The sequence below is a fragment of the Geotrypetes seraphini genome, chromosome 2, assembly GCF_902459505.1.
Source record: "Geotrypetes seraphini chromosome 2, aGeoSer1.1, whole genome shotgun sequence".
NCBI lineage: Eukaryota > Metazoa > Chordata > Amphibia > Gymnophiona > Dermophiidae > Geotrypetes > Geotrypetes seraphini.
Window position 1 is genome coordinate 102,808,321 of NC_047085.1, and position 13,176 is coordinate 102,821,496.

A 13,176-nucleotide genomic window follows, 5' to 3' on the forward strand; every position below is an offset into this window, starting at 1 on the left:
CCTCACTCCCTCCCCCTCCTGCCCTTCGCCCTCCCAGAAAAAATACAAAAAAAGTATAAAAACAACTCCCTCCCCTTCTTCCCCCCCTGCCTCACTCCCTCCCCCTCCTGCCCTTCGCCCTCCCAGAAAAAATACAAAAAAAGTATAAAAACAACTCCCTCCCCTTCTTCCCCCCCTGCCTCACTCCCTCCCCCTCCTGCCCTTCGCCCTCCCAGAAAAAATACAAAAAAAGTATAAAAACAACTCCCTCCCCTTCTTCCCCCCCTGCCTCACTCCCTCCCCCTCCTGCCCTTCGCCCTCCCAGAAAAAATACAAAAAAAGTATAAAAACAACTCCCTCCCCTTCTTCCCCCCCTGCCTCACTCCCTCCCCCTCCTGCCCTTCGCCCTCCCAGAAAAAATACAAAAAAAGTATAAAAACAACTCCCTCCCCTTCTTCCCCCCCTGCCTCACTCCCTCCCCCTCCTGCCCTTCGCCCTCCCAGAAAAAATACAAAAAAAGTATAAAAACAACTCCCTCCCCTTCTTCCCCCCCTGCCTCACTCCCTCCCCCTCCTGCCCTTCGCCCTCCCAGAAAAAATACAAAAAAAGTATAAAAACAACTCCCTCCCCTTCTTCCCCCCCTGCCCCCCTCCCCTCTTCACCCTCCTGCCCTTCGCCCTCCCAGAAAAAATACAAAAAAATAAAAAACAACTCCCTCCCCTTCTTCCCCCCCTGCCTCACTCCCTCCCCCTCCTGCCCTACGCCCTCCCAGAAAAAATACAAAAAAAGTATAAAAACAACTCCCTCCCCTTCTTCCCCCCGCCTCACTCCCTCCCCCTCCTGCCCTTCGCCCTCCCAGAAAAAATACAAAAAAAGTATAAAAACAACTCCCTCCCCTTCTTCCCCCCCGCCTCACTCCCTCCCCCTCCTGCCCTTCGCCCTCCCAGAAAAAATACAAAAAAAGTATAAAAACAACTCCCTCCCCTTCTTCCCCCCTGCCTCCCTCCCTCCCCCTCCTGCCCTTCGCCCTCCCAGAAAAAATACAAAAAAAGTATAAAAACAACTCCCTCCCCTTCTTCCCCCCTGCCTCACTCCCTCCCCCTCCTGCCCTTCGCCCTCCCAGAAAAAATACAAAAAAAGTATAAAAACAACTCCCTCCCCTTCTTCCCCCCCTGCCTCACTCCCTCCCCCTCCTGCCCTTCGCCCTCCCAGAAAAAATACAAAAAAAGTATAAAAACAACTCCCTCCCCTTCTTCCCCCCCCTGCCTCACTCCCTCCCCCTCCTGCCCTTCGCCCTCCCAGAAAAAATACAAAAAAAGTATAAAAACAACTCCCTCCCCTTCTTCACCCCCCCGCCTCACTCCCTCCCCCTCCTGCCCTTCGCCCTCCCAGAAAAAATACAAAAAAAAGTATAAAAACAACTCCCTCCCCTTCTTCCCCCCCCGCCTCACTCCCTCCCTCTCCTGCCCTTCGCCCTCCCAGAAAAAATACAAAAAAAGTATAAAAACAACTCCCTCCCCTTCTTTCCCCCTGCCTCACTCCCTCCCCCTGCCTCTGCCTCCCTTCCGCCCTCCCAGAAAAAATACAAAAAAAGTAATAAAAACAACTCCCTCCCCTTCCTTCCCCGCCCCTGCCTCACTCCCTCCCCTCCTGCCCTTCGCCTCCCAGAAAAAATACAAAAAAAGTATAAAAACACTCCCTCCCTTCTTCCCCCCTGCCTCACTCCCTCCCCCTCCTGCTCCTCGCCCTCCCAGAAAAAAAATACAAAAAGAGTATAAAAACAACTACCCTCCCCTCTTCCCCCCTTTCCATCCCACCCCCCTCCACACTCCCACCCCTTCACATCCATTCACACCATACCCACCCCACTCCACCCACAGTCTCCAGCATCATGACTCGCCTGCCTCCTACCGTCTCGTGGGATCTTCAGTCCTCCTGTGAGTGTCTCTCTCTCTCTCTCTCTCTCTCTCTCCCTCCCTCCCTCTCTCTCCCTTACCACAGTGTTTTCTTTGCCCTCCAGCCTCCTGTGTCGCAGCAGTGGTGACTACAACTTCACAATTCATGTCTCCAGCATCATGACTCGCCTGCCTCCTACCGTCTCGTGGGATCTTCAGTCCTCCTGTGAGTGTCTCTCTCTCTCTCTCTCTCTCTCCCTCCCTCCCTCTCTCTCCCTTACCACAGTGTTTTCTTTGCCCTCCAGCCTCCTGTGTCGCAGCAGTGGTGACTACAACTTCACAATTCATGTCTCCAGCATCATGACTCGCCTGCCTCCTACCGTCTCGTGGGATCTTCAGTCCTCCTGTGAGTGTCTCTCTCTCTCTCTCTCTCTCTCCCTCCCTCCCTCTCTCTCCCTTACCACAGTGTTTTCTTTGCCCTCCAGCCTCCTGTGTCGCAGCAGTGGTGACTACAACTTCACAATTCATGTCTCCAGCATCATGACTCGCCTGCCTCCTACCGTCTCGTGGGATCTTCAGTCCTCCTGTGAGTGTCTCTCTCTCTCTCTCTCTCTCTCTCCCTCCCTCTCTCTCCCTTACCACAGTGTTTTCTTTGCCCTCCAGCCTCCTGTGTCGCAGCAGTGGTGACTACAACTTCACAATTCATGTCTCCAGCATCATGACTCGCCTGCCTCCTACCGTCTCGTGGGATCTTCAGTCCTCCTGTGAGTGTCTCTCTCTCTCTCTCTCTCTCTCCCTCCCTCCCTCCCTCTCTCTCCCTTACCACAGTGTTTTCTTTGCCCTCCAGCCTCCTGTGTCGCAGCAGTGGTGACTACAACTTCACAATTCATGTCTCCAGCATCATGACTCGCCTGCCTCCTACCGTCTCAGCTCCCACATCTGGACTTGGCTTGCCAGCTCTCCTTCGATGATCAGAAAAATCTGACATCATATCTATGATACTTTTAAAAATACATTTTAATATACAACTTATTGAAAATAAAGGACAACTGCGTACTGGATAAATGCAAAACCTTATCAAACATAAGTGTTAATTTACATGGCTGTGTCAACTAGGTAGAATTTGTAATGCTACATGATTGACACCTTATCTTGTTTAGAGATGTTCTTAATAGAGTATAACACTTATCATGCTTAATCCTTTAAGTATAAATTAGATGAAATGCATTGAGGTGATATGTTAACATCTTTCCTTTCGTGCACACAAAATGTGATAGATGTATAAGGTGTACACCTGACATAATTTTAGTCACCCATCTCCCTGTATGCCTCTTGTAAGGAGATGCACATTTAGTTTGCTTTAAATCCTGAACTACTTACCATCAATAAAACAGGGGCACTGGTCTCCTGACGTAATAGCATGTATTTAATACGTACTTCCTGAGTGCTGTGTCAAAGCACTAGCATTGAACAGGTGCGCCAGTTTCCCCCAGACCCAATCGATTTCACCTATATTTCTAACTTTCCTCTTGATGGGGAATAGCAGTTTAGCATTGAGCGACATGTACTCAGTTAATCAGAGTACTTCACGCTTGGAGAACTTGTGTTTCGCACACAAAATCCATAATAGGAAGCATCTTCTCTGTGTATCTATGACATTTTTGCAAAGTACTCAGTTAATCTAAGTACTTCCTGAGTGCAGTGTCAAAACACTAGCATTGAACAGGTGCGCCAGTTTGGCCCAGGCCCAGTCCATTTCACCTATATTTCTAACTTTCCTATTGATGGGGAATAGCAGTTTAGCATTGAGCGACATGTACTCAGTTAATCAGAGTACTTCACGCTTGGAGAACTTGTGTTTTGGCACACAACATCCATAATAGGAAGCCATCTTCTCTGTGAATCTATGACATTTTTGCAAAGTACTCAGTTATTCTAAGTACCTCACCACAATTGTGGCTCACACTGCACACAGACACACACACACTGACTGAATGAGAGCCAAAGAGTCAGTTTTCTCCACACTATGTCCATTTTTCAAATGTTCCTGTGCTTGATGGGGAAACAATACTTTAGCATTGCACAAAACATACTCTATATGGACTAAATTTATGTATGTTTCTCTATATATGATCTTTTAAAGTTCATAGCCTTTTACATCCTCCAGTTCAAACACTGAATCTCAAGCATACAGAATACTTTTCTTTCTGTGAATTTATGCTTTCGCCCTCATCATCATCCTATTTTTAGACCAATTTCAAAATCTTTTCAATTTCAAAATTCTTATAATAATCTTTATCATTCAATGTTATTATTTGCTGTTCACATCATGTTTACTTGTGTTCAATAATACTTACTTTGCATTTAACTTTGCCCTGGGAGATCTATGTTATCCATTCTATATGTTCACTGTATTATGCTTTCTTCAATAATACAGTTACTCAGAAATAAAAACATTATAACACAACTATTGATTCCAGAATTTATTTTACACTCACAAACTCCAATGACATTATGAACTTATAATGACTAACGTCATTTAACAAATTGTTTATTATTGTCTTTTAACATATTAAAACACTTCATAAAATCAATAACTAGAAAGCTGCAAACAAATTGTGGACAGTTTTGTTTGGGTTTTATTCGGTGGGGAGGGGCAGTGAAGCTTGTCTTTAATCTTTGAAATCTGTTGGGCCTGAAGACAACTCAGCGTGAAGACGACAGAGCATGAAGACACTTGTAAGTTTGAACATGAATAACGATTTAAACAAACAAAGAAAATGACATAATGATCGTCATAAACACTTAAAACATATATTATGTCATATAACGATTATTAAGCTAATTCAGCTTTACAAATTTTTTACAATTCATACAACAAACATATCATGCAAGACAAACAGAAATAATGAAACTTAGGCATTTGACAGATGGATCAGATGAATAGACACTGCAGGCATCAGACTATGGCATTTCATTATGACCCCAATGCAAACACCCACTATGCCCATTTACCTTCCACTATTACAGGTCTCACAGTCCACAATTAATGTGTCTGGTAACGGGACAAAAACACCTGGGAAAAAAATTTGGAACTATCCCAAAATCTGCAGCCTGGAACTGGGTAACCTGGCCACCCTGTTACTTTGATTTATTAAACTATTTTTCCAATATGAGAATGACACAGGAACTAAAATTCACCATCCTGTCCATATGAGTTATGTAGCTGTCCTTGTCCCCTCTCCCATTCCTATCATCTCTGCTTTAACAGTGTCAGGTCAAGACCACACCAAGACAAAGGCCGCTGAGCGCAGGGCAGAGGCATGTGCCTAACAAAATTAATAATGCATTTTTAAGGTCTCCAAAATAATGAGGGAAGTTGCCTTGCCTCGCGCTGAGTTGCCCGCGCTCAGTTGTCTATGAACCGTTTGAGCTCAGTTGCTCGCGCTCAGTTGTCTTGCGCTCAGTTGTCATTGCGCTCAGTTGTCTTGCGCTCAGTTGTTTTGAGCTCAGTTGCTCGCGCTCAGTTGTCTTGCGCTCAGTTGTCTTGCGCTCAGTTGTTTTGAGCTCAGTTGCTCACGCTCAGTTGTCTTGCGCTCAGTTGTCTTGCGCTCAGTTGTCTTGCGCTCAGTTGTCTTGCGCTCAGTTGCTCGCGCTCAGTTGTCTTGAGCTCAGTTGTCTTGCGCTCAGTTGTCTTGCGCTCAGTTGTTTTGAGCTCAGTTGTCTTGCGCTCAGTTGTCTTGCGCTCAGGTTGTTTTGAGCTCAGTTGCTCGCGCTCAGTTGTCTTGCGCTCAGTTGTCTTGCGCTCAGTTGTTTTGAGCTCAGTTGCTCACGCTCAGTTGTCTTGCGCTCAGTTGTCTATGCGCTCATGTTGTCTTGCGCTCAGTTGCTCGCGCTCAGTTGTCTTGCGCTCAGTTGTCTTGCGCTCAGTTGTTTTGAGCTCAGTTGTCTTGCGCTCAGTTATCTTGCGCTCAGTTGTCTTGCGCTCAGTTGTCTCGCTCGTGCACATTTGTGAAAATAATTTGCGCTCAATTGTCTTGCGCTCAATTGTCTTGCGCTCAGTTGTCTTGCGCTCAGTTGTCTTCACGCTCATTTGTCTTGCGCTCAGTTGTCTCGCGCTCCATTGTCTGCGCGATTTTGTCCCGCGCGCGATTGTCTTGCGCGAAATTGTCTTGCGCGCAATTGTCTATGAACCCCCAAAAAGTGCTATCTGGAGCAGAAAGAGGTGAAGTACCTAGGGTATGTGGTGGGGAGAGGGCAAGTCAGACCCCTCGTTGATAAGGTGAGTTGTGTGAAGGAATACCCTTTACCCAAGTCAAAAAAACAGTTGAGAGGCTTTCTGGGGCTGCTCGGCTATTACAGGCGTTTCATTCCAGCATTCTCCACAAGGGCTGCGGTTTTGACAGATATGTTAAAGAAAAACAGGCCCGACAATCTTCAATGGGAAGATAGAGGGAGACAGGCTGTGGAGGACCTTAAAGAAGCCTTATGTACGAACCCGGTGCTGATATCCATAGATTTTACTAAGCCCTTGGTCTTACAGACAGACGCATCGGGAACAGGGTTAGGGGCAATTCTGAGTCAGGAGGTCCAGGGGATTGAGCATCCAGTTTTGTTCCTCAGCCGCAAACTTTATCCCAATGAAAGGAACTATGCCACAGTCGAACTAGAGTGCTTAGCGGCCAAGTGGGCGATGCAAACCCTGGAGCATTATCTGCAGGAGCGGGAGTTCACTCTGGTAACGGACCATGCGGCGCTTAAATGGTTAACACCATGAGGAATAATAATGCCCGTCTAACCCAATGGTATTTGGCCCTGCAGACATTTAGGTTCAGGGTAGTGCATCGCCCGGGCAAACTGAGCACCAATGTTGATACATTATCAAGAATGCAAGAGGGAGAGCCACACTTCCCTGAAGGTTAGGGATGGGCAGAATCCAAGGGTGGGGGTATGTCACACCCCTAGCCTTAAAGCTCGGTTTGTGCCAGGCAGGGGTTTGTCTAAACACTATCCCAGCCATAAGAAGGGCTAACCAATGTGACAAGCCTGAGGTAAAAGATAGGGAAAATGATATGTTCCCCTTTAAGTCTCAGGTAGCTGATCTCCAGGGAGGAGAGGGAAGGTGAGGAGAATATCCTGGAACAGCCTCAGATCTCTTCCTCCTTCCCTGCTGACTCTCAGCTGCAGAGGCTGATTGCAGCTCCTAGGAAAGGTAGGAAAAAGTTGCAGGCTGCTCCTCCCCCCGCAGAAAACTGGGCGTGCCCGGCTCAATGTATTAGAGGCTGCTCTGAGGAGAAGAGAGGCAGTCTAACCCTGAGCCAGCTCAGGAAGGAGGTGTTCAGGATGGGGCTCCTGACCCTCACCCCTCTACTGATATAGAGATGGTGGGTTTTTGACACTGACCCTGTGGCTAACCAGACAGCAGAGGTAGAACCCATGGATTGCCAGGGAAACTGCTTACTTTCCTGAAGGTATGCCTATGGAGGATAATTAGGTTACTTGTTTGAAAGTGTGTTTACTCTTCATGCTCAGAATAGCAACTGTTTGACTACGTCTCAGCAGCTGTGTGCATTTAAAATGAAGAAGAATAGTATGGGCTGGACTTTTGTTTCTGTGCAGCCTGAAAGAAAAAACGATTTTTTTTTTTGAAGCTGAATAACTGCACTGCTTAAGTTATATTTTGTGTTGTTGTTTGAACACTGTGGGTGAGGGAAGTTAGTTGGGGGAAGAATCCCCTTGTCATCCTTGGTAGGGATTTGTGGGGCCATTTGTGGCATTCTGTGTTAACAGAAGTAATTGGTGGATTCGGCTACTCCCCTCCCCCCACCAGCTTCTTTCAAGTTGGCTGGGCCAAGCCTGTATATAACCTGGGCTTGGACACCACACTGCTTAGGCACTGGAAAAGCAGTGGACTTATGTTAGCTGCCTATTTTCAAAGGCAGAACTTGGAAGTTAATTTACTTTTACTTACCTGCATAAAGGTGGGAGCTGTGAGATATCTTTCTCAGCTCATTTTTTGGTTCCAGTTATTCCTTTTTTGTTTAATATTGTAAAGAAGACTGTTTCAGAGTCATTTACCAATAAACCAAGGTTGGAATTATTTTGGGAATTAACTCTTTTGGAATCCTGTTTTCACTTTATTTGAACTTTGAGACCAGCAGGACTTCCAGCTTTATGGAAGCACGTCGGAGGTGAGCTATCTTGTGCGCTAGCTGGAGCCCAACTTATCCACGGGCATCGGCTGCGCCACAGTATGCAGATGATATTTTGCTTCATTTGAGGAATCCTGAAACTTCTATCCTGCTTTTACTGGATTTGATTGACTGGTTTGGCAAATTTTCTGGCTATAAAATAAATTGGAGTAAATCGGAGGTTCTTCCACAAAATGTACATTGTCAAAAAGGATTATTTGACACATTCCCTTTTCTTTGGAAGGAAGAGGGTATACAATATTTAGGTATTTGGATACAGAAAATGTTGGAAGGGACGATGAAAGTAAATGAAAAATCTTTACTGCTGAAGGTCACAGAAATGTGTGAGCAATGGAACCCATTACATCTGTCTTGGTGGGGGAGAGTTCAAATGGTTAAGATGATGATTTTGTCTGTGGTTTGCTACCAAATGGGCATGTTACCAGTGTTTTTTCAGATTTAGAAATTAAATAGTATTCTTACTACATTTATATGGCTGGGTAACACTGCGAGAGTTGCTTTAGTATCTTTTAAAAAAAAACCAATTGCAGCGGGTGGGGTAAATTTTCCCAATTTTTATAGGTACCATCAAGCCTATATAATGCGTCAGGGTATGTATTGGATCCTCCCTGAGCTCATGGAAAAATCTTCCAGATTGGTTATGGTTGGAATGGCAACTCCTGTCTCCATTGAGATTGGGTCACATCTTGAGTATCAAGTTACCTAGGCTGTATAGGGACAATAGAATTTTATTAGACACATGGCAGACATTAAAATTTATTAATAATTTAACACCTATTCCGATTCATAAATTCACATGTTAGTCCCTTTGGCTGAACTCCAAGATTCAAATTGGCAGGTTTAAGGTCCCATGTACTGACAAAGTATATCTTTACTGTAACCCACTTGTATCCCATGTACTGACTAAATGTATCTTTATTGTAAACCGTTTCTATCCCATGTACTGTCAAATGTATCTTTATTGTAAACCGCTTCGAACTTCACGGTATAGCGGTATATAAGAAATAAATTATTATTATTATTATTATCTGGAAGCATTGGATGAAGGCGGGCATACATACACTAGATGATGTTATTTCAAATGGGAAAATGCTTGACTTTTCACGACTGCAACAAACATTTGGTATTGCGAAGTCTCAAGTATATAAGTGGTTGTAGTTGAAGCAGGCCATTCAGAAGGGGTTCCTTGACTGGCAAAATCTTAAAAATCATTATAGCTTGCAGGTCCTATGCTTCCAGACAGATTTCCTGGGACATCAGGCCACTCAGTGTATAAATTAATATCAGAATTTTTGAATAAGAAACCAAAAAACTGCTCTTTGTGGACATTATGGAGTATTGAGAATTTCTACATCTCAATCGCCAAGAATTTGGACTTGGAGGATGAGATGTACGGCATCTGCATCTATGAGACAAACATGCTTTTTTTGTTACATAGAGCTTTTTGGACCCCTGTTCGTTACAGAAATATGGATAGTTCTAAGTCTAATAGATTCTGGCACTGTCTTCTCAATGTAGGGACATTGGATCATTTACTGTTCTAATTGTCTGTTGATACTTAACATTTTGGAGATCCATTTGGAATCCCGTGGCACTTGATGTTATGATACCGTGCTATTTGTCACGTTAATGAGGGCCAAAAGCCAAATATCTGCCCATAATAATAAACTTCCTCTGTATTATGACAGGGGTTGCCATATAACTTATTTTGAGGAACTGGAAAAACTGGAATCGGTTAATTGTACCTGTCCTGGTGGGAATCTCTATGCTACACTTTTTTTAATGGAGCGTATGATGGCCATACAACAGGGGACATTATAAGAAATTTATAGATATATGGGAGCCATTTACAGAATTCTGTAAGGAGTGATTGTTGATTTTGCCCTTTGAACATACATGTCCAGGGTGGGATGATACTTTTAATTAGAGTGCAATTGTTGGATACGTATAAAGGGGGGGATGATATATGTATTTGTCATAAATATTATTTTATAGAATTTAAGTGATGTTAAAGTGTAAAATGTCTGTAGAATATGTTGCACTTATTTTTGGATTTAAAATGAATAAAGATATTTTAAAAAAACCCAGAAGTTTTGTTTATTAATATGTTTATTAATATTTTATATTCTGCTTATACTAAAGGGAAAAGGTCAAAGCAACTTTGGTACTATGGGGGTAATTCTATAACAGGCAACTATGTGACACCTATTCTATAATGGAAAGTAAGCAGAACCGGACATATAGACCCTGATTCTATAAATGATGCTTAAAGTTAATCGCCTTGATCGGCGCACCTAGCCAATCTAGGCACCTAACTTAATTATTTTAAAAGCTTAATTGGCACTGATAACAAGCAACTAGCACTTATAATTGGCTTACATTAAAATTAATTGGGTGGTAAGCGATTAAATCAATAGGCACCAACCACTTTCAGGTAGGCGCCTAGCCCAAAGCAACTACCAGAAAGTAAGCTTGATTTTAGGCAGATTGTGGGTGGGAACATGGGTATGTTTTGCATGTAGGTGCCTGTTTTGGGCTTATTCGCTGGTATTTAGGCCAAGAAAACCTTGGCGTAAAAAAGATGCCCCTAAGTTTCAGGTGCCCAAGTCCACTTTAGGCATGGCTAAGCGCAATTTCATAACCGGCGCTTAACTTACGATTGACAAGCGCTAAGTGCCGCATTCCTAGACACCTATAATTTAGGCGCTGTTTATAGAATAGGGCCCATAGAGCTAACATGTGTGCATCTAAATTAAGATGTGCATAACTTACAGTACTTTGTAGCTACACGTGAGTCCTATCCTTGCCCTTCCCAGACTCCACCTACCACGTTTCCAAGTTTATTAGGTATTTATATACTGCCTATCAATAGAGGTTGTCTAAGCGTTTTTTACGTTCATGTACTGAAACATATTTCCTTATTTGTTCCAGCAGGCTCACAATCTACCTAACATACCTGAGGCAATGAAAGATTAAGTGGCTTGCCCAGGGTCACAGAGTGCAGCACTGGAGCTTGAACTCACAGAGAATGACACGGTGACAAAATTCATCACCATTCCCGTCCCCGCGGATAACCGCGGGAAATAATCCCATGTCATTTTCTAGTGTCTATTTCAACCTCAATCCTTCTACACCAGCATTCTTCAGAGCAAAGCTTGCGGGTCAGTGGTTGTGGCCATTCATACTCGGATTCTTCCCTCTCTCCTTAAAGAATGACATGAAGATGGTTTCCCGCGGTTATCCGCGGGGACGGGAACGGTGATGAATTTTGTCACCGTGTCATTCTCTACCTCAGAGTGCTGAGGCTGCAGCTCTAACCACTACAATGCTCATCTGTATATGTCGGACACATGCATTTAGGTTGTCTTTTTGGCATATATGCCTTTATTCTAATCATTTTCAAGTGTATTAAGCATGGAAATGTTAGCATCTACTTCATAGAATTACCCTCTAAACAAAAAAACATAGAAATAGATGGCAGATAAGGGCCACGGCCCATCTAGTCTGCCCACCCTAATGTCCCTCCCCTACCTTTGCCCTGTGAATAGATCCCATGTGCCGATCCCATTTGGCCTTAAAATCAGGCACGCTGCTGGCCTCAATCACCTGCAGTGGAAAACTATTCCAGCGATCAACCACCCTTTCAGTGAAAAAGAATTTCCTGGTGTCACCTCGTAGTTTCCTGCCCCTGATTTTCAACGGATGCCCTCTTGTTGTCATGGGACCCTTGAAAAAGAAGATATCTTCCTCCGCCTTGATGCGACCCATAAGATACTTGAACGCCTCGATCATGTCCCCCCTCTCTCTGCGCTCCTCGAGCGAGTATAGCTGTAATTTGTCAAGCCGTTCATCGTATGGGAGATCCTTGAGTCCCGAGACCATCTGGGCCAGAGCAAATTGTCGGTGGAGCCAGGGCAGTCCCAGAACATATCCAGATAGTACCAATATTTAGGGCTCCTTTTACTACACTGCGCTAGCAGTTTTAGCACGTGCTGCATTGCCGCTAACGCCAGCATTGAGCTGGCGTTAGTTCTTGGCACGCAGCACGGTGTTAGCGCGCGCGGTAAAAATGCTAGCGCACCTTAGTAAAAGGAGCCCTTAGTCTGTCTGGATACCTTATCCAGATAACAGATCAGACAAAAGCTGCCTTACGTTGTCCAGATAAGTTACCAGGAGAGCAGCCCAGCGTACTCTGAGATGTGCACAAACACACACACACATCAGAAAGGAAGTGCACGTGCCTAGCAACTGCGCGCGTAACCATTTTTGCCGGCTTTCTTTATTATGAGCCTAGGCTATACTGCACACATCGAGTCAAGGCTGAATAATTGCACACAAAGGACTAAGGGCTCCTTTTATCAAGGCGCGCTACGGGGGTTAGCGCGTCGGACATTTCCATCACGCGCTAACCCCCGCGGCAAGCCTAAAAACTAACGCCTCATCAATGGAGGCATTACCGCCTACCGCACCTTGATAAAAGGAGCCCTAAATTGAATAAATGGCATTCAAATTTGGGTGATGATAAAAATGAGTGATAAGCGCTATTCTATAAAACAGCGCTCTGAGTTGAGCGCCATTTACAGAACAGTATTTGGTTCCAGGACCGATGCCCAGTTTTGGGCATGAAGATTTACACCAACTGGAGCCAGGTATAAATACTCGTGTCTCAATTAGGCACAGATCTCCCTTATTCTGTAACACTGCACGCAAATTTCAGGAGTGCCCCTGATCTGTCCATGCTCCTCCCATGGTCATGCCCCCTTTGCTGATCCACATGTAAATTTTACACAGGGATCCCATCTCCTAAAGATGTGCCCATAAATGTAAATGAATGCCAATTAGTGCCGATAATTGACAAGTGGGCAGTTATCTGTGTTAATTGGCTCTTGTCAAATTTAACATGCAAATTGTGTATGTGTATGTTCAATTTTGAGCATCATATGTAGAATTAAGGTGAAAATGTTTTTCTTGCGCACATAGGCCAGCAAATATTAGAGAGAACACTGCAGCAGATTGAATATTGCCACAATTCAGATACGTTCTGATGCTCTTCACTTCATACAGATATTCAGCACCTGGCACAGAATATC

General features: G+C 44.4%; 1 protein-coding gene across 3 annotated transcripts in view; it reads right to left on the minus strand.

Moving 5' to 3' along the window:
• Positions 1-13,176, minus strand: part of PREX2 (phosphatidylinositol-3,4,5-trisphosphate dependent Rac exchange factor 2) — a 628,296-nt gene that overhangs the window by 366,917 nt on the left and 248,203 nt on the right. The window lies entirely within an intron of this gene.